This window comes from Girardinichthys multiradiatus, chromosome 15 (assembly GCF_021462225.1).
Source record: "Girardinichthys multiradiatus isolate DD_20200921_A chromosome 15, DD_fGirMul_XY1, whole genome shotgun sequence".
Classification (NCBI taxonomy): domain Eukaryota; kingdom Metazoa; phylum Chordata; class Actinopteri; order Cyprinodontiformes; family Goodeidae; genus Girardinichthys; species Girardinichthys multiradiatus.
Window position 1 is genome coordinate 5834905 of NC_061808.1, and position 26566 is coordinate 5861470.

At 39.0% G+C, this 26566-nt stretch overlaps 1 protein-coding gene across 4 annotated transcripts in view; it reads right to left on the reverse strand.

Moving 5' to 3' along the window:
* The window catches only part of ncoa1 (nuclear receptor coactivator 1), a 62646-nt gene extending 40038 nt beyond the window's left edge, over nucleotides 1-22608 (reverse strand). Inside the window, exon 1 of one of the 4 annotated variants that reach the window (XM_047388882.1) lies at nucleotides 21980-22605. The gene's annotated coding sequence lies outside the window, so the exon portion shown is untranslated. Of the gene's footprint in view, nucleotides 1-21979 lie in introns of all 4 variants that reach the window. The other 3 variants (XM_047388879.1, XM_047388883.1, XM_047388884.1) reach the window with 3 other exon arrangements.
* Between the last annotated feature and the right edge of the window lie 3958 nt (nucleotides 22609-26566).

Sequence of the window (26566 nt, forward strand, 5' to 3'; positions counted from 1 at the left end):
CAACTGGTCAAACAAAGCCACAAAGTGCAGGTAAAAACAACTGCAATAATTCAAGTCAATATTTAATACGTCTAATACAGCCAGATATAACTCACATTAGTGCATTTCTTACTGCTTTAATAGTGATGCAATAATCAGTTGGCTATTGATCAAATTTTTCCTTGATCAGTTCAGATGAGCAAATACTGGAAGATCAAATTGTTTTTTTTTCCTTGGCTCATTGAACGCATCAAAACTTAACAGCCTTATTTTTACTCAATTTGTTTGAGTTTTGTAAAAACATTAAAAGTTAGGGATGTTTTACTGCAGGGGTTCCCAAAGTGGGGGTCAGGACCCCTCGGAGAGTCGTGAGATAATTTGCAGAAGCACCGTGATGCAACCGCTGAGGTGTAAGAAGGGCCAAAAGGAAAATGTAATAATTAAATGTAATCAAAAAACATAAATTCATTTAAAAATACATACCATTTTTTCACTCTATATTTTTTTTATTTAATAAAATACAGAGTGAAATTATTATATGTATTTTTAGGGGGTGACCAGTCTCTGGCATTCTTATTTTGGGGGTCACAGGTTGAAACGTTTGGGAATCCCTGCCTTATTGCATGCATGGGGATAATACTTCTGTTAGATCCAAAACTACTAACTCTTTAAAGGGATCTAATTTCAGTTTTTCATGGTCGGTGTTTGTTGCACTGAACCATTTATACAGAAGAGTTTTAGTCCTTAGAGAGAAAAGCGAAATCAGTCAAAATCAGAACCAGCAGGTTTGTATCGGAAGGTTAAAGCCTAATGGCCTCCGGCTTATGAACACTATAAAAAGTAAATCCAGTTTGTTGTACTAAAATTCCCCAGCGATAAATGCTGTTTCCAAGCGTTCGCTGATATAAACTACACAGAGAGATGACATGAGACATTTTGGAGAAGGAAGAGAGCCCCTTTTGAATGAAGAATAAAACTCAACTTTTCACCGACGCTGACGTGATTTGTTCACATTTCAGATGAAGCTCTGTCTGTCCTTTACCAGGTTTGTTGAACCTACACTAAGTTGCCCCAGACTGGAGCTCCAGCTGGTTTGTTTTGGAACAAAGTGACAGTTTCTATGCCTCGTCTGCCAGTGCTTGTAGTGTCAGGTCTATGTGACATTTAATGCTGACATAAAAAGGTCAAATGGTTTGTATAGTGTGATTATTTTGCAGCTACATTCAGTACAAAATAGTCCCACCTTTCATAGTATAATCGTAAGATCTAGTCATGCACATTCTATTGAATAAATAGATCGATGACGACAATAAATCAGCCGATGTTTGTCATTTTTTAATCATATCGGTATATATGTTTTTACCTGTAAGGATAAAACGTCATTCAGAGTAACTGCTAAAACTCATAAATGGTGGGTTATTAACAGTTTATCACTGAGATTTCTGCAATGTTGAACTGAAACAGAAAGCATGTCCATTCAATAATTTATTCTGTTTTCCTCTTCAAATGACTGTCTAGACCTGACTAAATTAATGGGTGTCTGGTCAGTCTGGTTGTTGTTTTCAGAACCTTAAACACTGCCTTCATTTGCCCAGAGATCTCTGAAGAGCAGATAACAGACAATGGTTCATTCTGCTTACAATCAGTCCCATCTCCTCAATACTCTCACCTTACAACAGAAATCTTTAGATTGGAGACGACGCTTATCTTAGAAATTCACCCTTTTGTGGCAAAGCAGGGATTTAACTACTCATCCAACATTTTTAAGGTTCTAACACATCTTTTATGTAAAAATCCCAGACTTTTCTAGAGGTCTGAGTCCTTTACAATCATTTTATGGAAGGAAGGTAGGACACAAGGACACTTTGAAGGATGGAAGGAGATAGAGGTAAGGACACACGGAAGGAAACAAATGAATATGGATAAGGGATGAAGGAAGGAAGAAAACAAGAAACAAAGGAAGAACACAAGAGGGGAAGGATTGAATGACAAAAAGAAGGAATGAAGAAATGAAGAGGGAGGAAAACAGGGAAGGACACAAGGAAGAAAGAAAAGAAAAAACAAAGGAAGAGAGGAAACAACAAAGGAAAGAGAGAAAGGACACAAGAATAAAGAACAGAGGGGAGGATGGTAGGAAAGGAAGCAAGACACAAAGGGCAAAATAAAGAAGGATGCAATAAAGGATGAAAAAAAGAAGACAAAAAACAAGAAAGGTGATGAGGGAGGGAAGGGTGGAAGTACACAAAGGAGGAACGAAGAAAGAAAGCATGCAAGGGAAGGAAGCAGGAAGGGAGAAAAGGAAGCAAAGCAGGACACAAGGCAGGAAAGCAAAGGACAGAAGTTGTCAAAATAAGGTGAGATCTTTCCATGTAATCCATGCAATATTTAGTAACTGAATGTATCTCCCCATCATCAGTTACATCTGTAGAGATCCTAAAGATGGATTCTGGTTGCCCACCCTCCATCTACTCGATGGGAGGGTTGTTGCTATTGGCGCCCATGTCTCCCCTGATTCGCCACCTTGGGGCACCGAGGTCCAGGGATGCCAGGTGTCAACCACTACTGCAGAGAGCAGCACTCAAACCTCTGTCACCACCAAGAGCGTCACCTGTCAAACTTCTGCAGGTGATGATGAAGAGCAACACCAGCCAGTCTTGCTGGAGGAGCTAGTCTCCCAGAATTCTCCAAAAGGTGACTCCATGCGTGAGGAGACGGGTCCTCCACAGCGAGGTAATGTCGATGATCCCTCCTCAACCCTTATCCCCCCTTCACCCTTACCCCCACTACTCTCGCCTATCCATAGCCCTGTTGACACCGCCTCAAATGATAGGCAAAGGGAATCCGTCGCTGATGGGTCTCCCTCACCACCTGTCCTCCAGAAGGAGCCTGTGTCATCTCCCCTTTTGATGCATCCCGACTTCATCGACGAGTTTGAGGTTCTCGACGTCTGGTCCCCGACACCAGTGCCCGATCACCACATTACTCAGACTACTTGGAAGATGAGGTCCTCTCCTTGTGTGTTTATAATACAGACCTTGATTTTCTCTGACTTTTTGGACTTTAGGCATGGATACAGTCTGATCTCAAGAAGTGTTGTCAAAATAAGGTGAGATCTTTCCATGTAATCCATGCAACATTTAATAACTGCTCACAGTTAACTCCATAAAAGTTACAATAAATATCCTTATATCCTTATATGTAATCCATACAATAATTATTAAAACACAGTTGAAGCAGTGAGGAGTGAAACAAGCATGTTCTCATATTCTGGAGCTGAGAGACTGGAGAGGCCTGTGTGGGGCCACATATTATCTGTCTTATCTTTTGCAAAAATATAAACAAGTATATCCAAAGAAATGATGTTTGATAATTTTATATTCTTTCACATGTATTGAATAAAATTAGTAGTCTTTGATTAACAAGTTAAAAGATGTATGATTGAAATGTGGTTAAGAACTGAGAATTAAAGGAAAATCATTAAGGTTTGACATTCTCAATCAGCTATATATGAAAGAAATATAACAATTATTTGTAAAGCATGAATAAAAAGAATGAAGTGATGGTTTTGCAACGGTGTTTTAAAGTGAATGCTGAAAGCTGAAGAATGAAATGTGTAATACTGTGTAAAGTTTAAAACTGAGCAGATTAGGGAAAAATTGGAGGATGACAAGGAGGGACAAGAGCCAGCTGCATGCTGGGAGGAAGGGAAGATGCGACTACAGACCAGCGTGGCTATTATTGGCATCTCCAAGGCTGAGAAACAGAATCAGTAGGTCACGATGACCATGACTAAAGTATTGAGCAATAATCAAGAAGCTGAGCTGAATAGGTTGCGCAATAACTAAGAAGCCTAATAAGGGCCTGACCGGTGAAGGCATCAAGCACTATAGAAACAATGCTGGGAGCAGAAACAGGGTTGTTTCCTCGCAGAAGACCAGTGAACAAGTTTGGACGGAGAAAATAAGCTTGGATGGAAAAGGAACAAAAACACAGCCTCACTGATCGACTGCATTAAAGAAGAGGATCAACCCGTGAGCCCAGAAAGGACTGTGCCTCAAAATTAAGAATTGGATTTCATCTAAAGCCTTTTTATCCAGACAACAGAAGTTAACTTGATCGGTGAACAGCTGATTGCTCTAAGTTTCAGGCTTCTGCAAGTCCTGAATCAACCTCATTTATGTCTCCGGGTTTCCTTCAACTCTTCAGCCTCTGGAAACTACTGTCTTCAGAGACAAATGACAACAAAGATCCTGTTTAACCATCAAAGTCTGGAGCATCAGTGCCTGCCACTTAAAGGAAGAAAACTGAAGATTAAGTTGTATTCCCTTCAAGAAACCTCGTTGTTACCAGAAGAATCTCCTCCATCCGGTGCATGGATGAGCCTCCATCTTCAAAGCCTCTCCAAACTCACTAGTTTCAGCATCAGGGAAAGACAGGTTGAGTTGATTGATTCATTTCTATTACTGAAATTATTTTGTGTTGCCGAATTTAAGCTGTTACTGACCCCTGCAAAAGCGTTACTAATTAAAGAAAGCTTATAAAATTCTAGTTAAATCGTGGACATTCAACTATTTGAGTCACCTTATTTTTGGTTTTTCATTGGTGGTAAAAAGTCTTGTAGCCTGGTTCTAAGATATTTTAGGAGGTTTTATTGGTTACCTTAACCAAGTTTGTTAAAACAGCGCCCTTGGAGCTCGTGCTGAGCTACTAAAATTAACCTAGCCCATATACCAAGAGCCAGTTGTAAAATTAGGGAATGAGGAGCCATGAACAAAAGTGACTGTTGAAGGTGTGGATGACTGCGATAGGCTACTTGGTCGTCCAGACCTCCAGTTGAAGAACGGCAAGACTTTTGGATGAAGGCTGTCAGAGGCTAGGCGAGTCATTTCCCGACACCAGCTTAAACAGAACTTTCATTAAACCTGCTTAGTAAGACCTTTCAGGTTTAGGGAAGTCCGGACCCGTTGGATGGAGAGCTGGATTGAGCAATCCATTTAGACATGGGGAAGTAGGAGGGAGGAGTTAGCTCATCGGACAACGAAAAGTGGTGTAGATGGAAGGTGATGACTGAGGGGGGAAGGAAGGAAACAACAGAAAATAGGAAGAAGACAGCACACAAGGGAGGAAGGAAGCAATGAAGGAATGGAGGTAGGACACAAGGATGTAAGGACAGAAGGAAGACAGGGAGGGAAAAAATAAGGACACGAAAGAGGAGGGACAACATTTGACAGTCGACTAAAAAAATTTTCTTAGATCTGGAAAATACTGAAAAAGCTGAATAAGGGCTGTGATTTGACAGCTTAAATACACATGTATGTAATGAGAAAAAATAGTTACTTTATGTAATTAATGTTTATTAATTTATTTCACTAATACAAAGTAAAGGTTGGATTTTATGTTAAATTATGTGACCACAATAAAAGATTTTTAGATTTAGTCTTTTTTCCACATTTTTACCTGGAGTGACATAAAAACAACAGTAAAAGGCGGACAGTATAACAGCTGGTAACATATAGAGTCTGTGTGGAAGAGAGAGAAGGCAAACTTAGGTCATGCATGTTGACATTCTAGGGAAAGATCATCATCTGAAACATGCAAAAAAATAAATAAATCATCAGATTATAAGTTTTATTGTACAACAAAACCCTCTCCTACTGTTGAACTACTAATCGTTTCCTGCATTCGTGATCTGCTCCTCATTCTGTGCCTAACTTTATTCTCCTCTCCATTTCCACCAAAATCTTGTAATTTTCACACTCAGCTGCACACGGTTTTCTTCTTCCTCTTTGAAGCCAAGAAAGTAGGCCACTGTTCAGAAGGCATCGTCCCCCATCTCGTCTTCAGAACGGCAGACAGTAAAGCGAGTATTTTTGTACGCGTGCCTCGCCGCCTGATGCAGACCCCGAGCCTCACAGTCGAGGAACAAACCACGGCACACATCAGCGAGACGTAAGGAAGAAACACAGAAGCCTGTTGGTTGCAGCGCTGCAGAAACCATAGCACATTCCTGCAGCTAATTAGAGAATATAATCCAGGTTTATTACTGGAAAAGAAACACTGGCAGATATGAAGGCACTGAAAGGAAAAGAGTCAACAAACCAGAAAGCTCAAGCTGTGGGTTGATGAAACTTAAACCTTATAAAATCCATTTTGCTGTCATGGTTATTAAATTTTAATGCTGTATTATTTGGTATTTGAATAATTAAGATAAACAATCTAAAAGTATTAAAAAAACAATCCTACTTATGAATGCTTCACAATTTAACGTCAACTACACTTGATCTTTATTTCAAATCGCGGCCAATTAAGCCATGAATGCAGAACTGTCAGCTGGAAATAGGATTTTAAGCATTTTATTCAGGTGCCATGTGCACCACGGAGAGCAGACTGACAGAAAAACACTGAGAAGTGTCACATTTCTGTTTGATTTATCAGGCTGCTTATGCACAAATGTAGGAGGACAATAATGACTGCTAAGCAGCTACTACCCACTTCCTGTGAAACAACTAGGATGAATGTGTTTTAAATGAAACAGGATAAAGTACTAAATTGCAATGTTTAGCACAAGAATATGAAGAGCAAAGGCCAAGCTGCTGTTTATGTTCTGTATACGGGAAGCTTGTGTACGGCAACCCCAATAGGGACAAAGTTTAAGGTCAGCCAATAACGTCAGAAACAGATCAAAGGAAGCAAAACATCATATCAGAAGTTATTCACTTGCAGGAAATACACGGTTATATTTCTAGACTTTGAATGCAGCAAAAATAAAAACATACACCTTTAATGTCTGTAAAAACATCAGCAGACAGCTTGTTCTCTTTGGCACTTTTTAGGGGTGATAAATGATGCATATACAGGTTTATCTCATTATGAAAAAGTTCAATATTTCTTGTCACCCGTTTCAGAAAGTAAAACGAATATATTATTTAGATTCATCACACAGAGTAAAAGATTTCAAGCTTGATTATGGTCTTACAAATACTGAAAACCTCAAATTCATTACATAACATCGATTTAAAAGAAGAATTCTAAATGAATAAATGTTATGTAATGGCCATATTATGTCAACCACAATGATGAGGAAGACTGAGGATGATTGCTGCAGTCACTGACACCCTCCACAAGGAGGTAATGCCACAAAAGGTAATTGCTGAAGAAGCTGGTTGTCAACGGAATGCTGTATCAGGCATATTCAGAGAAAGTTGAGTGGAAGGAAAACGTGCGGTAGAAAATAGATATCAAGATCCCAGAGTCTGGATGAAGGGTGCAGAAGCCCTGCTAAATTATCAATGATAACACTGAAAGCATGTCAGGAAATAAAAAAACAGAATTATTTCAAACGAGATGAAGCAAAAAATTACTGAAATTTTAGCAGATTTAAAAATCACAAATTTGTGAAAAACTTAATAAATATGTTGAATTGTTTTGTAATAGTGTGGATGCAAGACAAAACATAAACAATAAAAATTTGACTCTAGATCAACATTTTCTTTTAAACATAACAATCAGCTTCGGTTCACAGCAAAACAGCAAAACGTCTACACAGTTTCAATTATAACAAATAACGTACCTAAACTAATTAAGGAAACGGATTAATTGTGTTTAAGTGTGACTCGACCTGCAGGACACTTCACCTTTTTACCTTCAACACATTGTTATGCTGCAATAAACAAGCGTCCACCAAACTAATTCTGACAGAGAGAATCTTAAATTCATGGTCCCAAGCAGTTCTTTATTTTATGTTTATTGGGGATATAGTCCGATGGCAAACTGGACAGAAATATTGTCTGTTAAGACGTTTTTTTGATACTAAAACTCTTTCAGATATTTTTCAATATGTTGCTGGAGGAAGAACAAATGAACATTGTTGCGACTATGAATCTGAATATATTATTTAATATTAATACTTTATAATTACTTTAATACTTTAATAATTTATCAAATAATATTTCGGTCTGTTAAGGGTTGTCCTGTGAATACCAGCCCAGTAAGGCGATGGTATTAGTACAAAATAGAAAGGGGTGAGACGAGCTCTGACATTATTGAACAGCATAAACTCTGCACATAGATGGAATGAATTCACACAATTTCTTAAAATACAATAATTTATTTTAAAAAATAAGTCAACTCAAAGTCAAACATATTTCAATCAACAAACTCTTTACTATGTTAAAACAATCCAACTAAACTACCAAGCAGAATTAAAGAATAATGAAGACTAATGGACTATGTACAATATAAACAAGTTGATTAAAGATGATTGAAAACGATGACCAAAAGAGTGATGCAACATTACCATGCAATGTTTATGTTTGAGAACCAAGGATTATCTTGAAGAATCTGGAAGTGAAGTTAAGTTAGTCTTGGAACCAACTTAGGCAATAATCAGTAAACGTTTAGACAACCATTCACAATGTAAGATCAGATAAAATATCATTTTAATAAAATAATGTTTTAAAGAATGATTTGCTGAATAAAACCAACCTTCTGGATGACTAATTCTCAACGGTGTCTCATTAGCTGCCTTTATTTATTAACATAATATTTAAAGAAATATTATTAAGGGGATGGTAAAATATTTAAGGAAGTATTTTGAAAAAGACCCAAATCTTTCTGGAGAAATGGGGCTTAATGGTGTTTACTTGGTTATTAAGTTTAGTAAAATAATGTTTAGGGACTATTATTTACTGGATTGAAAACTAACAACCTTTCTGGGTAGATGATATTTAGTAGCAAGCACGTGTTCTTAGCTGTTAGCAGTTAAAGCTAACAAAAGAAGCTGATAGCTTAGCACCAGAATCAAACACACACCTTTAAAATACCAGGCTTAATAAAATGTTAAAATGCATAAGCGCGGACGGTGCGTTATGATCAATCTTCTGTGTTTAAAATCACCCTTTAAATAAAGTTTTTCTTAACTTTCAAAACACACAAACACAGAACACAAAACTGAGCAAGTGTGCTGCAGATAGCCTGCTAGCTTCAAGATAGCTAAATTTCACACAAACAAAACCAAACTTCATAAAATGAAAAACGTTTAGATTATTTCATTCTAAATACTTCAATCTCTCTGCCCAAACCCCTAACCTCGTTTGAACCGTACTGAGGAGGAGTTGTCCGGGCGACGATGAAGTTTGAAGAAACGTCCACTTGAACGAGGGTTAGCTTCAGCTAACCTCCGGAGCTGTGGCAGGGCGGCTTGCTCTGTACGCTGACCACACTGCACGTTAACTGCCGTAACCACGGTGATGTGTTCCATTGTCCTTGCTTTGGGAAACTGCCCAACTCGGCATTGTGCTGGGAACTCTCTAGAAACAGTTAATTTCTGTAAATCTCAGAGAGAAGTCAAGCCACGCTTGTACCTTAATTATCCCATTCATGAATGAATACCGGATACACGAACAGTGATTCATTCGTACTTAACTTAATGCATATGATCGATGATCGTATGACACTCTCGGATCCAGTTGAAGAGTTTTGTCTGTTTGCCAGCAAAGAGACATTAGCGCGCTTTCTTTCCTGCCAGCCTCGCAGCGGAGTCCGGATGGAAGAGATCGGACCATTGGAAAGGTGGGGGTTTTATACGGCCAGTGGCATCATTGGAAAGTCCGCTGTTACCCCCCTTTTCCAAATATGCTGGAAGTAGGTTAAATACAATTTATTTTGAAGGTTCCGGAAAAGTCTGTACCGCATCTTGATGTTTTAATCCATGGCTGTGGGTCCCAACAACATTGATGAAATTGTTGCAAAAAATCTGTTTATTTTCATTGTTTTTCAGCTTTATCCAAGAATAAAAAAAGAATAAATGATGTTACTCTGTCACAGTTTGCTCTTTTTACATTACATTTATAGATTAATGTGGGTCTGGATTGCACAGATTCATAAATGTGCTGAGACAACAAAGGGTTAAAGGAATAAACTTCCTTTATAAATGCTTGTGGACATACAGATGGGACTAAAATGAGTGAAAAGGAGGGAATTACTCATTTATTACTATAAATTATAAAAAGAAATGAAAGATGACTCAAAACGTGTGCACAATGAAGTTGCCACCTAGCATGCCGGGTCTTCTTATTCTGAGAATCTAAATGAAAGTGAAGAGCGTCTGCTGACAGCCTGGAGATTTAAAACACACAATCACCTAAAGCAGCTCCTGGAGAAGAAAGCAGCGCTAGTGGCTGCAGCGTGCTAAAATGGCTGCTCAGTCTCCACACAGACGCAGAGCTCAGACAGGAGGAAGAGGAGGAGGAGGAAGGCTCCCACTACCAATTGGTTGTCTCCAGTGTGCTTCACACCTTGCATCTACATTTAATAAATAATAAATATGTTCCTCTGATATTAAGTTCAACCTGCCCAGAAATGTAGAGATATCTGTAAATACAGAAATATTCCAGATTTATTAAAGAACTGATATTTTCCTTCATCTAGACACCATTTTTAAACATGTGAAGTTAATAGTAAACTGCTTAATTCCCAATAACATGCACACTATTTGATTTTCCTGCATGCTGGATGCCAGAGAAGCACCTCCCACCCCCCCTCAGATGATCCTTTTACGACTTTGTTCAGTTGTTTGCAAACAGCTTGCGCTCGGCAGCTCACAGTTCAACCTTGAACCAAATAAGCGAACTCCATAACCTGCCCCTTATCTGGGCTTCATCTCAGCTTAGTGAGGCCCAGCTGCGATGCTAACCACCCAGGACGGGACAGCGTTTGGGCCACAGATACGAGCATCTCATTACTTTGATGGCAAATTACTCAAATGTTTATGCTTTGAAGAGAAGTGGAAATTGTGCATTAAACTGGCACCTTATTCACCTCTTTCATGTGGCTAATGTCTAAAAGATTAAATTAAGTATGTAAATAATAATGATAATCAAAGAGTAAATATAGAGAGGAAGCCAGCATGCTGTACATAAAAACACTGCTGGCAGGAGCAACATGTGGCTTTACTGATATTCCTTCAGTTTGTTTGTTTTTAACTTTGACGTGTAAAACTTGTTAGTTGTACTATTTTACAAAACATATTTTAAATGAGCGAAAGGTAGATTTTTAAGCTCCTAAATTTACAAAAACATTAATTGTTTGGTCAAAGTAAAACATTTAAAAATGTATTAATATGTTAAATTAAAATATTTGCCTGCTTTACTTTCGACACATGATGGGTCCCTTTTTAGGTGAAAACAACAAGGTAAGACTGTAAAATCAAATGGACAACATGCAAATATGACATTATTGGTAAATATTGCAATGAAAATGTTTGTTTGAATTAACCCAAACAGTTCATTACGATGTCTCCACCACCACCAATATTTTTTAATTGTTGGTGTAAGGATTAAAAATACATGTTTGGGTTTCAGGAAATGCTTCCTTTCTGCTGAAACAATAACTTTTACGATGGCAACATTTAGCCTCAGTGTTAACAGAGTGAAACAAGCAAAAATATCTCCAGATCACGATCTTGAAAATGAATTTTTAGGAATAAAGGCATTTAAAGTCTAGTTAACCATCACCACCTTCACAGAGCTAAACATGCAAGTGGCAGCTCCTGAAATTAAAGTTGGGACTGATTTCTTAAGACAGAAAATCATTCAGCTGATAAACTTTAGTGACCACCACTCAAACACAGTTTAAACTACTGGTCTTGGATTAAACATTTCCAAAATGCCCCCAACGATGCCATACGCTACATATCTGAACACAGCGAGGTCAGAAGAAAGTGCACCAGAAACATGCGGTTTTATTGATGTATTTACAGAACAAAAACTAAGCGGCAGTCTTGAATTTTAATGCACTAATCAAGAGGACAGTGGAAAATTTTGATTACCGGTTAGTTGACTGTTGAGTTTCTACTCGACAACCTCTCCAACAGTTTAGATTGAAACCGGTTATGTTACAATCAGAGAGTCTGTGTCTGTTGTTTGTTTGCGCCAATTATTTAATTGTTGATTCCACTACTGGCTGCTCCGTCACCCCAAAAACTGCTTTTTATTCACTATTGCAGGTTGTAGTTTTGAGAATTTCAGATACCTAAACCTACTTAAAATGTAACTTGCTATCCATTTTTCTCATTCTCTTAAGATAGGCAAGCTATACTGCTATAAAATTGCTCGAGTTCCTGCAAAAACATGTTGATTTTTGTAAAACCAACCAAATACAGTCATATTCACTAGATAGGAATCTGTGATCTGATTGAGGCTCGTTTGTCAGATTAAAAGTATCTTTTGAACATAGCCTTTTAACATACTTTAATTATGCCCATATGTTTGTGTTAAAGAAGTTTTTATTGGTCAGATGTAATATTCTGATCTTAAATGTCACGTTTTTCATTTGCTGTAGGCTGAAAATTATAATTAACAGAAATAAAGACTTCAAAACATCAGTCTGTGTGTAATTAATCTACATAATGTGTTTCACTTAGTGAAATGAGTTACTGAATATGAACTTTTGATTAAGATTTGATTTATTAAATGGGTATGTAGTTGGCTAAATATCGTTAAACACCAACAACAGCCCGCAGTCACATGTCCCTTTTCCATTAGTACCTATTCAGCTCTACTCGAGTCAATGCGGTTCGGGTTGTCATCGCAAGTCTGAAAAGTACCCTGACATGATTTATATGCAACACAACAGTGGAAGACATGCAAGCAATGGTAAACCTGCTGCTCAGTTCACTCAAAGTAAAAGAAAAGAGCCAGAAAAGGCTGCAGGCGGCAAGACGAAAATATTGACCATAGAACGGTATCAGACTGATGGGTACCAGCTAGACGACGTGTGAGGGTAAGCCAACGCTAAGGCTAGATTGATATAGAGGTCATACACACAATAAGCCTTTAATGGTTGAAGATATTAGCTATTGTAATATGTATTCTGTGTGTGTTTCAGATGGCCCTCCTGTTGCAAATGTACTTGTTGCAGATGGTCAGTCTGGGTGTTTAACCAAGCTTCCCAGTTTTGGGATGTTACTGCTCCCATTTTCACCAACGCACAGCAGTTGCAGAACTTCAGGATGTCTGAAAAAAGTTTAGGATAATGTGCAACAAACTGCCTCCAGCTCTAGAGCGACAAGATACACCTTTCAGTGAATGTGTGCCCTTGAGGAACAGAGAGGGCATTGCACTGCGGAAGCCGACTCCAGGACTTTGGACCTCTATTTGGAATCATCATAACAACTGTGAGCAGGTGTGTTGTGCTGCTGCAGATATATATTCTTGTTGCCTTCTCAGCCTTGAACCCAAACATGTTTAATTGTACCTCATTATGAATTTTGACAATAAACCTTAGCGTCTTTGAAACATGTCTCCACTTTTGTTTTGTACACATTACACTTTATGACAAATTGAATGCTAAAAGAAAACAAACTAAGAGCTAGAAAAAATTGCATTTCCTGCGAAAATGCAGTGTGAATGCTGTAAGCTGAATTTTTTAGCTGAAAGCTGGCAGAAGCAAGCTGAAATTGACAGCAGAAAATCTGCTGAAATCTGATAAATTGGTAGAAATTGCAGAAACATAAGCAAAGAAAAACTGTCATCTGATCTGTTTAGGCAGGAAGACTATTAGCTATAAAACAGCTTAACAATGTAAAGCTACCTCAAAACTACTTGTTGAAACAGTTGTTGAAATGCAAGAACTGACAAAAACTTTAAAAAAGCAGGAAAGAGCTGCCCTTAGATGAGCTGAAATAGCATAGACTGAAGCAATAATATAGCCTAAGAAGTTGAAGTCAGTGCTAAAATACATAAAAATAGCAGAAAAGAAATTGCCTAAAAAAGACAAAAGTGTTCTTCGGTCAAGAGAGAAGAGAGGAGAAAGAGAAGCTAAAATGATAACATTAGCATATTGGCTATCACTAGCATGAAGGCTGATATTAATTTAACCCATCTACCATGCAAAAAGCAATATATAAGCTAAAATTAGCTAAAATGCTATTGCTGACTACAGCCTATATTCAAAACTCTATGAAATTGCCGTTTAAAATTATTCACTCTTCAGCATTCACACAATAATAATAATAATAAACTAGAAAATGTCTTGGTGCGTGCTTCTTGAACCAGAGCCAACGGTTGTGGGGCTGAGGTACAGAACCAAAGCAACATCATGTGCATCATGATTGAGGGTAGAAGGTTAAGATGTCTATCTAGACATGTTCTTGTTTCACCAGTAATCATGCGTCCTTGCATTGCTTTGGCAGTTGCCAATAAATAAAGAGTCCAGTTTAGAGATGTGTAGTAATAGGTGCCACAAGGCAATGGCATGGGAGTCAGGCCACTCACTGTTCTCCCTTCATTGCTATGGCAGGCCCCAACTAAGGAATGTTGAGGCTTTTATTTTGTAAATATCAGTGAGTTTATTTTGAAAGGATAAAGTAGATCCATATCCATCACAGAGTCCCAGCAGTAGTGTTAAGACCAATGCTGCAATTATTGCTGTGTGAAATATGAAGGTGTTTATTTTGTAGGGTATGTCTAGGTGTTGTTTTGAAAGTCCAGCATGGTTGTCCTTTCAGGTCTGGCATACTTCCACTAGATATAAAGAACTTGTTTGCTATTCTAAAATCATTATGTATGCCATTATCAGCTTAAAAAATTACTAGTAACTCTGGAAGACTGAGGCTTTAATTTTGAATGTTTCAGTAAGCTTTATTTTAAAAGGCCATGGTCCTATTTCCAACACTGGGTGAGCTCCAACATTAGTGTAAAGCCCAGTGCTGCAATTTTCTGTAGTTTAAAATGTAAAGGCTTTTATTTTGTAGAGCATGTTTTGTCTTATTTTGAAAATCTAGCAGGGTTGTCCTTTCAAGTCTGTGTTATTTCCATTAGTCATATAGGACCTGCTTGCTTGTCTAAAATCATTGTTCATGCTATTATCAGCTTTTAAAAAATGTTTGTAAATATGGAAGGTTGATGTTCAGTGTGAAAGAAAGGCTTTTATTTTGTAGAGTATGTGTAGGTCTTATTTTGAAAGTCTAGTGTGGTTGTCAGCTATGACTGACTTATTGTGATCACTCATGGAAGCTTCTGGCCTGAGCTCAGCCTCAGAGCAACTCTCTGTCAGAGGTTACTGAAGTTCACCGGCAGCTGTGTCCTGTTGCTATGGTAACTAGAAAAATAGCTGTTTCTGTGAAACAGCACGTGAGAAAGCATTCTGCAGAATGAATGAAGCAGAAGATGCTGAAAACTTTTGGAAAAGTAATAAGCGATAATTAACTGAAGAACACATGAAATAGAAGGAGGCAGAAACAAGAAAAAGAGGATTAAAAAGAAGCAGAAAATGTGAATGCTGAATGAAGGAAGCAGAACATGCCAAAGACATTTGAAAAAGTTAAAATTAGCAAAAATGACCAACAATTAGCTGAAGAACACATGAAACAGAGAGAGGCAGAGAGGTGAAAAAGAAGCAGAAAATATAAATGCTGAATGAACGAAGCAGAAGGCGCAGAAAAAATATGACATAGTAAAAATGATCAACACTTCGTTAAAGAACACAATAAAGAGAACAAGCCAGAAAGAGGGGAAAAGCAGAAAAGAGAGAAAAGAAAGAAACAGAAAGGATAAAAAGAGAAAAAGGAAAAAGGGGGGGAGGGGGGGAAGAAGCAAAAAGAATAGAAAGAGAGAAGCTAAAATGCTAACATTAACATATCGGCTATCACTACATTGAAGGCTGACATTGATTTACTCCTTCTAGTATGGAAAAAGCGGTGTAAAAGCTAAAATTAGGTAAAATGCTAAGGCTAGCTAAATGTTAATATAGTAAGACTAGCATGTTGGTTAATATTAACTCAGTCCATCTATAATGCTTAGTACAGATAATATGTAAAAGTCTATGAAATTGCCCTTTAAAATGATTCATCCTTGTTCAGGTATTTGAACAGCAGTAGAAGCTGTTTAAACACCTGACATCAAGTGGCTGCTGTTTTGTTGCTCCCCCGGAACATATAAAGATGGTTTCACCATCATAAGTCACAGAGTAGTGCTTTCTTACTGGTTCTGATAAATTTGGACCTGGTTCTGATGGAGTGTTCCTATGTGGTTCTGATGGGGTGTTCCTCTTGGTTCTGATGGAGTTTGGACTTGGTTCTGATAGAAAGTTCCTCTTGGTTCTGAAGGAGATTTGGACCTGGTTCTGGTAGAGTTTTCTTCCTGGTTCTGATAGTTTTCACGGAGTTATGATAGACTTTGGAGCTAGTTCGGGTGGTTTGTACATGGTTCTGATGAAGATTGTAACCAGGTTCTGATGGAGATTTGTATCTGGTTCTGATGGAGTTTTGGTCTGATTCTAATGGAGATTTGTTCCAAGGTTCTTATGGATTTTGGATGTGGTTCTGATAGTTTTCTTCCTGGTTCTGATGGAGTTTGGAAAAAGGTTCTGATGGAGGGTTTTGCAGAGCAGCTCTGTGGGATTCTGCAGCACCTCTTCAACCTTAGCCTGGCCCAGAAGAAGGTTCCGGTGTTGTGGAAGACCTCCTGTCTTGTTCCGGTACCAAAGAAAACTCACCCATCAGTCCTCAATGACTATAGACCTGTTGCCCTGACATCTCATATCATGAAGGTCCAAGAGAGACTCCTTTTGGCCCACCTGAGTAAGCAAACAGCAAACCATCAGGACCCCCTTCAGTTTGCTTATCGCTGTGGAGTTGGAGTTGAAGATGCCATCATACACCTGCTTCAACAAACCCACTGTCATCTGGACAAAGCCAGTAGCACTGTGAGGATCATGTTCTTTGATTTCTCCAGTGCATTTAACACAATCCAACCTGATTTGCTTTGTCAGAAACTCCAGAAGACTCAGGTGGAGGCCTCAACAATCTCCTGGATCAAAGACTACCTGACAAACAGACCACAGTTTGTGAGACTGAAGGGTTGTGAGTTTAACCAGGTAGTCAGCAGCACAGGAGCACCACAGGGTACTGTACTCTCACCATTCCTTTTCACTCTGTACACCTCAGACTTCCAGTACAAGACAGACTCCTGTCATCTGCAGAAATACTCAGATGATTCTGCAGTCGTGGGGTGGATCAGAGATGGACAAGAAGCTGAGTACAGGAAGGTGGTGGACCGCTTTGTGGCATGGTGTGGAAACAATCATCTCATTTTGAACGTGACTAAAACAAAGGAGATGATTGTAGATTTTAAGAGAAACAGGAATAAGTCAAAAACTATTTCTATCATGGGAGAAGAAGTGGAGGTGGTGGAGGAGTATAAATACCTCGGTGTTCACCTGGACAACAGACTAGAGTGGAGATGCAACTGTGAAGCTGTCTATAAGAAGGGACAGAGCAGACTGTACTTCTTGAGGAAGCTTAGGTCCTTTGGTGTTTGCAGCAAGATGCTGCATATCTTCTATAAGTCTGTTGTGGAGAGTCTGATCTCTTCTACCATCATCTGCTGGGAAAGCAGCATCAGAGCCAGGGACTATATGCAAAAATCTATGAAAGTGCCTTTTAAATTTAATCCCCGTTGTCAAGGTGTTGAAACAGCAGTACATGCACAAAATGGCCACCATGTAGTTGCCTCCTATGAAGATGGTTAAAGGGTTAGGGGTCGGGTCAGGTTTAGGCCATAGAAATGAAGAAAATGAATGGAAGTCATTGCAAATTCCTCAAAAGATAGTTATTCATGGATGTGTGTGTGTATGTGTGTGTCAGGGCTCTTGTGTGTGTCTGAGTAGGAGACACGGAGAGAAGAAAGGCAGAGTCACATACAGACATATACAGTGCCTTGCGAAAGTATTCGGCTCCCTTGAACTTTTCAACCTCTTGCCACATTTCAGGTTTCAAACATAAAGATATAAAATTCTAATTTTCTGTGAAGAATCAACAACAAGTGGGACACAATCGTGAAGTGGAATGAAATTTATTGGACGTGTCAAACTTTTTTAACAAATAAAAAACTGAAAAGTGGGGCATGCAATATTATTCAGCCCCCTAGCGTTAATACTTTGTAGCTCCACCCTTTGCTCCAATTACAGCTGCAAGTCACTTGGGGTTTGTCTCTATCAGTTTTGAACATCGAGAGACTGAAGTTCTTGCCCATTCTTCCTTGCAAAACAGCTCAAGCTCAGTGAGGTTGGATGGAGAGCGTTAGTGAGCAGCAGTCTTCAGCTCTTTCCACAGATTCTCGATTGGATTCAGGTCTGGACTTTGACTTGGCCATTCCAACACCTGGATACGTTTATTTGTGAACCATTCCACTGTAGATTTGGCTTTATGTTTTGGATCATTGTCTTGTTGGAAGATAAATCTCCGTCCCAGTCTCAGGTCTCTTGCAGACTCCAACAGGTTTTCTTCCAGAATGGTCCTGTATTTGACTGCATCTCTGATCAGTCTTCTCCTTGTTCGAGATGAAAGTTTAGAGGGACGGCCGGGTCTTGGTAGATTTGCAGTGGTCTGATACTCCTTCCATTTCAATATGATTGCTTGCACAGTGCTCCTTGGGATGTTTAAAGCTTAGGAAATCTTTTTGTATCCAAATCCGGCTTTAAACGTCTCCACAACAGTATCTCGGACCTGCCTGCTGTGTTCCTTGGTCTTCATGATGCTCTCTGCGCTTTGAACAGAACCCTGAGACTATCACAGAGCAGGTGCATTTATACGGAGACTTGATTACACACAGGTGGATTTTATTTATCATCATCAGTCATTTGGGACAACATTGGATCATTCAGAGATCCTCACTGAACTTCTGGAGTGAGTTTGCTGCACTGAAGGTAAAGGAGCTGAATAATATTGCACGCCCCACTTTTCAGTTTTTTATTTGTTAAACAAGTTTGACACATCCAACAAATTTCATTCCACTTCACGATTGTGTCCCACTTGTTGTTGATTCTTCACAACACATTTGAATTTTATATCTTTATGTTTGAAGCCTGAAATGTGACAAGAGGTCGATAAGTTCAAGGAGGCCGAATACTTTCGCAAGGCACTGTACAGTAGGAGATACACAGAGCTATAAATAGAACAGTGAGGAGTGAATCAGCCAATCAGCAAAGAGCGTCAGTGTAACTTGACACCTGCAGCTTTTCTAATGCAGAACCTCACTATCGTCTCCCCGTGGCCCGGGCTTTTAACATGGAGGCGCATGCTCCCGAACTACCACCCATAACTCGGAAACCGTAAGGGCTATCGACGTCATTCTCGGACCGTTTTTCTCAGAACAGACAGCGGAATGGGAATGTTAACACATTTTTGTTGAAAATATAATAATAAAGGCACAACACTAGGTGAAAAGAAAGGAGAAAATGGAGAAAAACACAAAAATGCCTGAACATGCTCTCAAACAACATCTAATTACTCGGAAACTATAAGGGCTATCGATTTGATTCATGCACCATATTAATCAGCAGGCCTTGCTGGAAAATCATGGAGCTTTTCAATTTTCTACAAACATCTGTTTGGGAGGTGTGACCCTGTGAAAAAGTGGATAATTTTGATCATTTTTAACCTGAGTGAAGGTGAATTTTTCACTGTCAAACAAACCTACTTCACGAGGAAACGATAAAAGGTATCCAAAAAATTTTTGGACCGTAGGTATCAGTAGGGATCGCTGAACAATCCAGGAGATTTTCGTGTGTCTACATAAATCCGTATAGGAGATGTGACAGTGTAGAAAAGTGGATAATTTTGAAAATTTTCAATTTCAAGCGATTTTGGGAAGGACAGATTTGGTACTCCTAAACAAACCTTTTATGACAAAATGATAAAAGGTATCAAAATAATTCCTTCACTGTGAGCGCCAGCAAGGTCTGAAGATAATCTACACAAGGCTCATGTCTCTACGAATGATTTACGAGAGGTGGCAATTCGAAAACATGTGAGTTTAATGATTTTTTTGCTCTGATTTTTTCTGAAATTCCTATAGGTTTCCCATTCAGGGTGTGTTGACTTTGCGTTGCTTTGGGGCGTGTTGCTGGAAAACTGTTAGTCCCACATCAATGAGGGTGACATTTTCTGAATCGTGAAAGAGCATCCTACGTTTTGATGTATAATTTCTATAGGTAGAGTGAAAATTGAGCAAGTGAGGAGGGTTTGTTCGTTCTATCTCAGGTTATTCAAAAACCTAGAGTGTACACTCTACCAACTGACGAATTCCACCATAGGATTACATTATAAAATCAAAAACTTCAAAAATCTTGTGTAAAATTTGAATCGCGATTGTAGAATAACCGTAACAGATATGAAAAAGCTGAATTATTTGAAGATAGCTTAATGGCTTGTGAACATTTTAAAAGTTGAATGGGATTTCTAGCTGAAAGTATGTAGAAGTAGTAAGCTGTGAAACAGCACAAAGTTTTAGCTGAATTTTGCGGAATTGTTCCGATTTTCCATTCATTTCAATAGGCCAAAAATCGACACAAAAAGCTGAATATTTTAAAAAGTATAAAAAGTATTAATACCAAAAGTCATAACCGTAATGTCCTAAATGAGCTGAACATTTTAAAAGTTGAATGGCTGAAATAGCACAAAGTATGCAGGAGGAGATAGGTGCCAAAAAAAGTGTTAGATATACATAATAAAGAGAAACAGGATCTCTATCAGTTTTGGTTTTTTATGACTTGGTTGACAGAATTATGAACCATGAGGTGGTCGGTAAAAACTAATTGGAGAAAATCAACGTATTTAACTTATTTAGCTCATATTTTCTTCAAAATGAACAATCAATGCATAAAAATGTCAATTAGAAATGCCTGGGTTGTACTATCGACTCAAGATAAACCAGAAAATCATGAAGCAAGCACATAAGTCACAACTTTTTATTTATTAAAATACAAACTATTTACACAAAGCAAAATAGAACAGCCTCTCCTATAACAGATGCAGAAACAGAAGAGCTTGAAGGGTCCAAATTAAGAGAGGTGGAAGAACACCTCGCATGTAGAACGACATTCTGGAACAAAACGAAAAAACACAACTTAAGTATCAACCACTCTGGTCCTTCATCGTCTGGTAATCGTTTTAAGCTTCTCACAACGTTGCTTTGTTGCTCCCTGGTATCTGTGACCTGCCATCAAGCCGTTCTAGTGATGCAACTGGTGACTTCATCCCCTAGCGAATCAGTGACCGACGGGTTTTCTGCTAAACTCGGGTCGCTCGGAACCTAAAGGAAGAAGGTACCAAAGAAGGGGCGGGTTCCAAGTCACCGTGTGAGTTATCGTGAAAACCTAGTAGAGCAGAACCATGCTGAGTAGGCACTAGTGGAAAGGGTCAACAGTGATGCAGTGCAGAACTGTGGGGTGTTTCAAAGAAGCAAGTAGGAAAGGTTTTTCATGTTGTAAAAGGTTAGGAAATATATATATATATATATATATCTAATACTGGTAAATATCGGCTATAACAATATATTATTGGATCATGTACCAAATTTTCATATCGGTGCAGCCCTACTTTTTAATATTATCTGAATGTTCCTTCAGATGCAATTGTTTCAAAATAAAACTCAGATTTTGCAAAAACAATAACCTATTTTCATGTAGATATAGTCAAACAAGGGAGTTTTAATAAAGCAACTCCAAAGACCACCACAAACTTCAACTATTAGCACAGAATAAAACCAAAAAAGGTGAATTTATCCCAGTTCTTAGTAGTTAAACACGTCCTCCAATCATTTTCAGCTGCATGCTCTGTGTTTATAAGCACCTTTCCAGTGAACATGAGCTACTTGTGTGGTTTATTTTAAAAAACCTCAGATGCCATGTGTCAAGAGGTCAAGGTGTTCTCTGTTTTCGCGTTCAGGTTACAGAAACCCCCAAAGAGCTGCGACACCCTTCAGGCCGTCTCCCCACCACCATGTTACATAATAACCGCCTGCTCGGAAGCAAAAAAAAAAAAAAAAAAAAAATGCCCCTCCAGGAGCTACTTTCAGCAGGAGACGGCGGTGTGTGCAGCTATGATGGGGGGAAAAAGGTCAACAATGAGCCGAGGCCTGCAGCACGCAGCCTGCTCTGCAGCGGCCGCTGAAAGCATGAGCCATCCTGGGATCTATCTCATGGTTGCAGCCTCTCCTACCTGTTCGGTCTCCCGTTCAGCTTGAATCTGCAGATCCTTCCAGTCAGGACTTCCTTTCAGCTGATTAGTTCCCAGTCCAAAGGCAGCTGAGACCAAAACCACTCGGCAAACCAGCTTAACTTACTGCTTGGTCGCAACAAGGAGACTCAGCTGTCTCACTTTTTCTATCCACTCCTACTTTATGTTGATAATACTGCGGTCAAGCGTCGCGACCATGATATAAACACGCGTGGGTCATCCTGGAAACTTTCCAGAAGTTGTATGTTAGCTGGCTCGCTGTCAGTTTAACGTCAGCTTTTGTTGACAAACAAGCCTGCGTGGAGGAAATCACACACGACGTGAAGTTAGCCAGGCTGCTAGCTCGGTTAGCCGAGGCAGCTAACCAGCTTCCTAAATCTTCCCAATCCACGTCGCTCTAAATGTCCGTTTTTCACGCCTCCAGTGTGGGCCACCCGAGTCCGGTCGGCATCAGTGAATAGCGAGGAAGTCCGTGGATCACGCTCGTGGGTTTCTGCGTGACGGTGGCGATGCAGACGCGTTTGCTAAGCCGAGTTATCGCTCTGCTCCCTGGTCTCCGCCATTTCCAATCTCTCAACACAAACAAACAGGGCTGCTCGTGCACGGGGGCGCGCTCACGACGCGGCCAGAAGGTTCACCAGACCTGACAGCTCAGTGCGAAAGTGTCAGCTACGCTTTCTGGTCACGTCTTCACCACAACATTCAGCGTGTTTTATATGAAAAATATATATATATTTTTTTTTTATTCAGTTCAGTTTTTTTCCAATATTCGCTCCAAATATCATCTCAAGGAAATTTACTAGAAAAAGTTAATTCAGTCCAAACATACAGAGATGTTCAGACAGTTGCATATATTCCAAATAAATCCTAGTTATCAAACAATGCATTTGAGTTCAGTTTATCATCAAAATTGGTTAAAAAGTTTACTATGATTGGAAACCCAGCATTGACTTGCAGCTTTCACTCGTCCTGGACAGCGGACAATCACTTGCATTGTCAGTCAGTCATTTTCTACCGCTTCTTCCATAGTGGGTCGCGGGGAAGCTGGTGCCTATCTCCAGCAGTCTACGGTCGAGAGGCGGGGTTCACCCTGGACAGGTCGCCAGTCCATCACAGTCACTTGCATTTTGTCAGCAGTAAATCTACAGCAAAACCATTGGAACCCCCTTTGTAGGTCTAAGCTGGAGTTAACATGGGTGTTAAGAAAACCAGTCGAAGTTGTTACCACATGGGTCCCACGTTATGCCCAGTGTCACCCTGAATCAAACGTCAGCAATCCAGGTTCAGAAAATCAGACAAACTGGTGAATATTTCAAGCCTACTGCTAGCTAAAAGCTATCTCATGTCTTTGTGAAATTTCCCCCTAGATTCACCAATCTGTGGTAAGGTACTGACTTCTCATAACTACACCATGTATCCCCTCTTCAGAAAAGCTGAAATATTCGTGTGAGGCGAATCATGGAAAGGTTAATTCACAATAGCAAGTGGCAACATCTCACAAGCTTGCAGCCTTGACTTCTAATATGTGGCCCTTATGGGTAGGAGAGGGACCCCAGATAGGACTGTCTCCAGGTTACCTAGCGGCTCTGTGTTTATTTTCTACATTGGTTTAATGCAGGACAACTCTGCAAAACCCCTGTTGGACTCACATAAACTAACAGCTAAGGAGTAAAGTGCACCTGACCCAATTAGATTAGATGCAAATCTAATTTATTCCTCTCAATCTAAGAATCGTTTGATGTTTTTGTTTATATTCTCAAATATTAAACTAATTATCTACATGTTTTATGTGGATTTGAAAAAAACAAGTACTTCAAAATAATTAGTTGAGGTTTAAACTTTATTTTAAATTTGCTCTTGATCATTTGAAGTTAAATAGCTCAAAATCTCTGTTTTAACCAAGGACATTTAGAGAAGCCCACTTAATTATCTGAACCCTTTTACACAGAAACACGACAGCTAGATGAAAAGCACAACCAGAAGAGGTTTTCCAGGAACACATCAGACTAAAAACAGTATACTGCTATATTTAATAAACTGAAGAGGACATAATTGTTTGGTAGGTCAAGGTAGGCGAGTGCTTTATGCTTGCTTTCAACCAGACAGACACTTCTGGCATTTGTTAAATTTAGTTTACCTTCATCTTGTTTTCCTGATAAAACACAGGAACTTAAAGTCATGGAGGCAGCATCTGCATTATTATCAAAATGTCCGGGCAAAGGGACAGAAACACAGATATGTAGGTGAAACAGCAAGGTCAGCTCTGAAACATTAATTTCTAGGAAGAGTCATATCGACTCTGCAGGCAGGATGATTGAAAACATACAGTACCACAGATCTGGTACCACAGATCTGGTTCTGTTCTGATGAAGGCAACCACTGAGGGTTGTTTTCCCTCAGTGGTTGCCTGATTCATCAGCATTCAGTCATTCAGCCCCGCAGAGACCTGGTGATGAAACATTCACTTGATTCAGGTGTTTTGGGGCAGGGATGCATCTACAAGCTGTAGCTCTCCAGGACTGGACTTGGACACCCCTGATTTAAACGGTTGCGCTGTGGAGAAGTAATGGGCCAAGTCTGGGTCTGCTGCCTGAGTCCAACATGGTACCAAAGAGAAAAACTTCTTCCAACATTTCTTACTGGTTGTTTCTCATTTAACTTTTATTTGATTTTGATATAATTAGATTTAGATGGATAACCCCTTTACTTCCAATCCCCCTCACCACTTTTTCTACTGTTTATTGAATATTCTACAAATATGTTATTATTATAAACTCTAACACAAAGGCAACATAAGGATTTTTAGCAAGTTTGACAGGAAAATAATTGCAATGGTTGGACGACTGGATCAGAACATCTCCAAACCCGCAACTCTGTTGGGCACATTCCCAGTCTGCAGAGGTTGATCTGTGGTCCAAGGCTACAGGGTCGTGAGTGGCTAAGGCTAACTGATGCACACGAGGAGCGAAGGCTGGCCCGTTTGTCGTGACCCAACAAGCAAGCTGCTGCAGCTCAAACTACATGAGAAGTAATTGCTGCTCCTGACTGAAAGGTGTCAGCATAGCCGGATGAAGGCCATAGATTAAGCTGTTTTTAATTTAAATGCAGTGAACTTGATAATTGATGAAAAACAACCAGACGTTTTTGCACCTTCTTTTCCTTTTTTTGCTGTCCTTCTGTAAAACCTGTAAAACCTACCTACTTGTAGTCAGCATACATGTTTAACTGGTTGCCCGTGTGCAGCTCAACTGAATCACAGTAAGACAGAAAATGAGTCAGACTGAAACAATTTTAATAACAGCTTAAGGTGAGTTTATTCGTGACAAAGTCACCTATTCAGCACCAGAAACAATAATAAACTATTTGCTATACTTTGTGTGGTTTTAAGCTTCTCTAAAATAGTATTTGCATAATTTATTGTTGTTTTTGAATAGTTTTAAACATTTTTAGCCTCTTCTTAAGTAGATGTGCACAAACTCACCTTTTATTGCATCAAACTGAAAAATGTCCTGCAGCTCTGTAGCAGTCTTAAAGTTAATCATTGCTCAGACTGTAGACATGGAAAAGTTCTGGTCAGTAGTTACTTCTTGTAGCCATTGCCTGACTCATTGACCCATTTATGTTACTTAAATCATGTTTTCTAGTTTTTCTCATTTTGTAGTGTGGCTAAGAGAAATGGGCCTCTGCGACACCTCATATTTAGCCTCCCGGGACACGAGATGTCTAAATTGTGACTTACAAAATTATCTTCATTTATTTTAAAAAAATCTGAATTTTAATAAACTCATAGGGATTGTTAAAGGGTAGAAGTAATTGTGGCACTGATACTCGGGATTTATGGATGAATGTTGTCATATTCTATGAGACGACATGTGTTGTGAATTGGTGCTATATAAATGAATTGAATTGAATCAAAGAGGGTTTTATTTCTTTTAATTTCTATCACACATCTTTACTGGGGGTTCCAATACAGTGCTTTGCAAGAAGTATTCCCACCTTTTGACAACATTTTATTTAAGGGAATCGGAGTAAATGCATGCAAAACTTTTCAGGTCTTTTTTGCACTTAATAAGTGAAATAAACAAACATGTATTATTTTCCTCCCACCTCACAGATATGCACAATTTTCACATAAAATCCCAAGCCTGCTGGGTTATAGCAGATGATAATATCTTTTCCTGAAATTCAGGCTGGCACCTATCGCTCCCTCAGGGAGATATAAGGCGCAGCTTGAGCTGAATTACTTAAGTCGTTCCAGAAAATGTAAAGTTTCTTCAACCCTAACCCTGTGCCTTTTGGAAATATTTTATTCTGATGTTGTAACTGATTATAGTCACTTACTGCTTTCTGTTGTTGTTTCTACACAAAGCTGTTATTCACAGTGAATTTTTAACCCTGTTTAAGTCTTCACCTTCATTCATATTAAACTCGTATTCAGGAATTATAGGTATTTTGTCAAGCGTTTTAGCGCCCTCCTGTGGTAAACAACACAAACAGCATCGCATGATATGTCATTTTACTTATTCCTTACTTATTCTATATTACATGATGTACTCAAAACAATTTGGG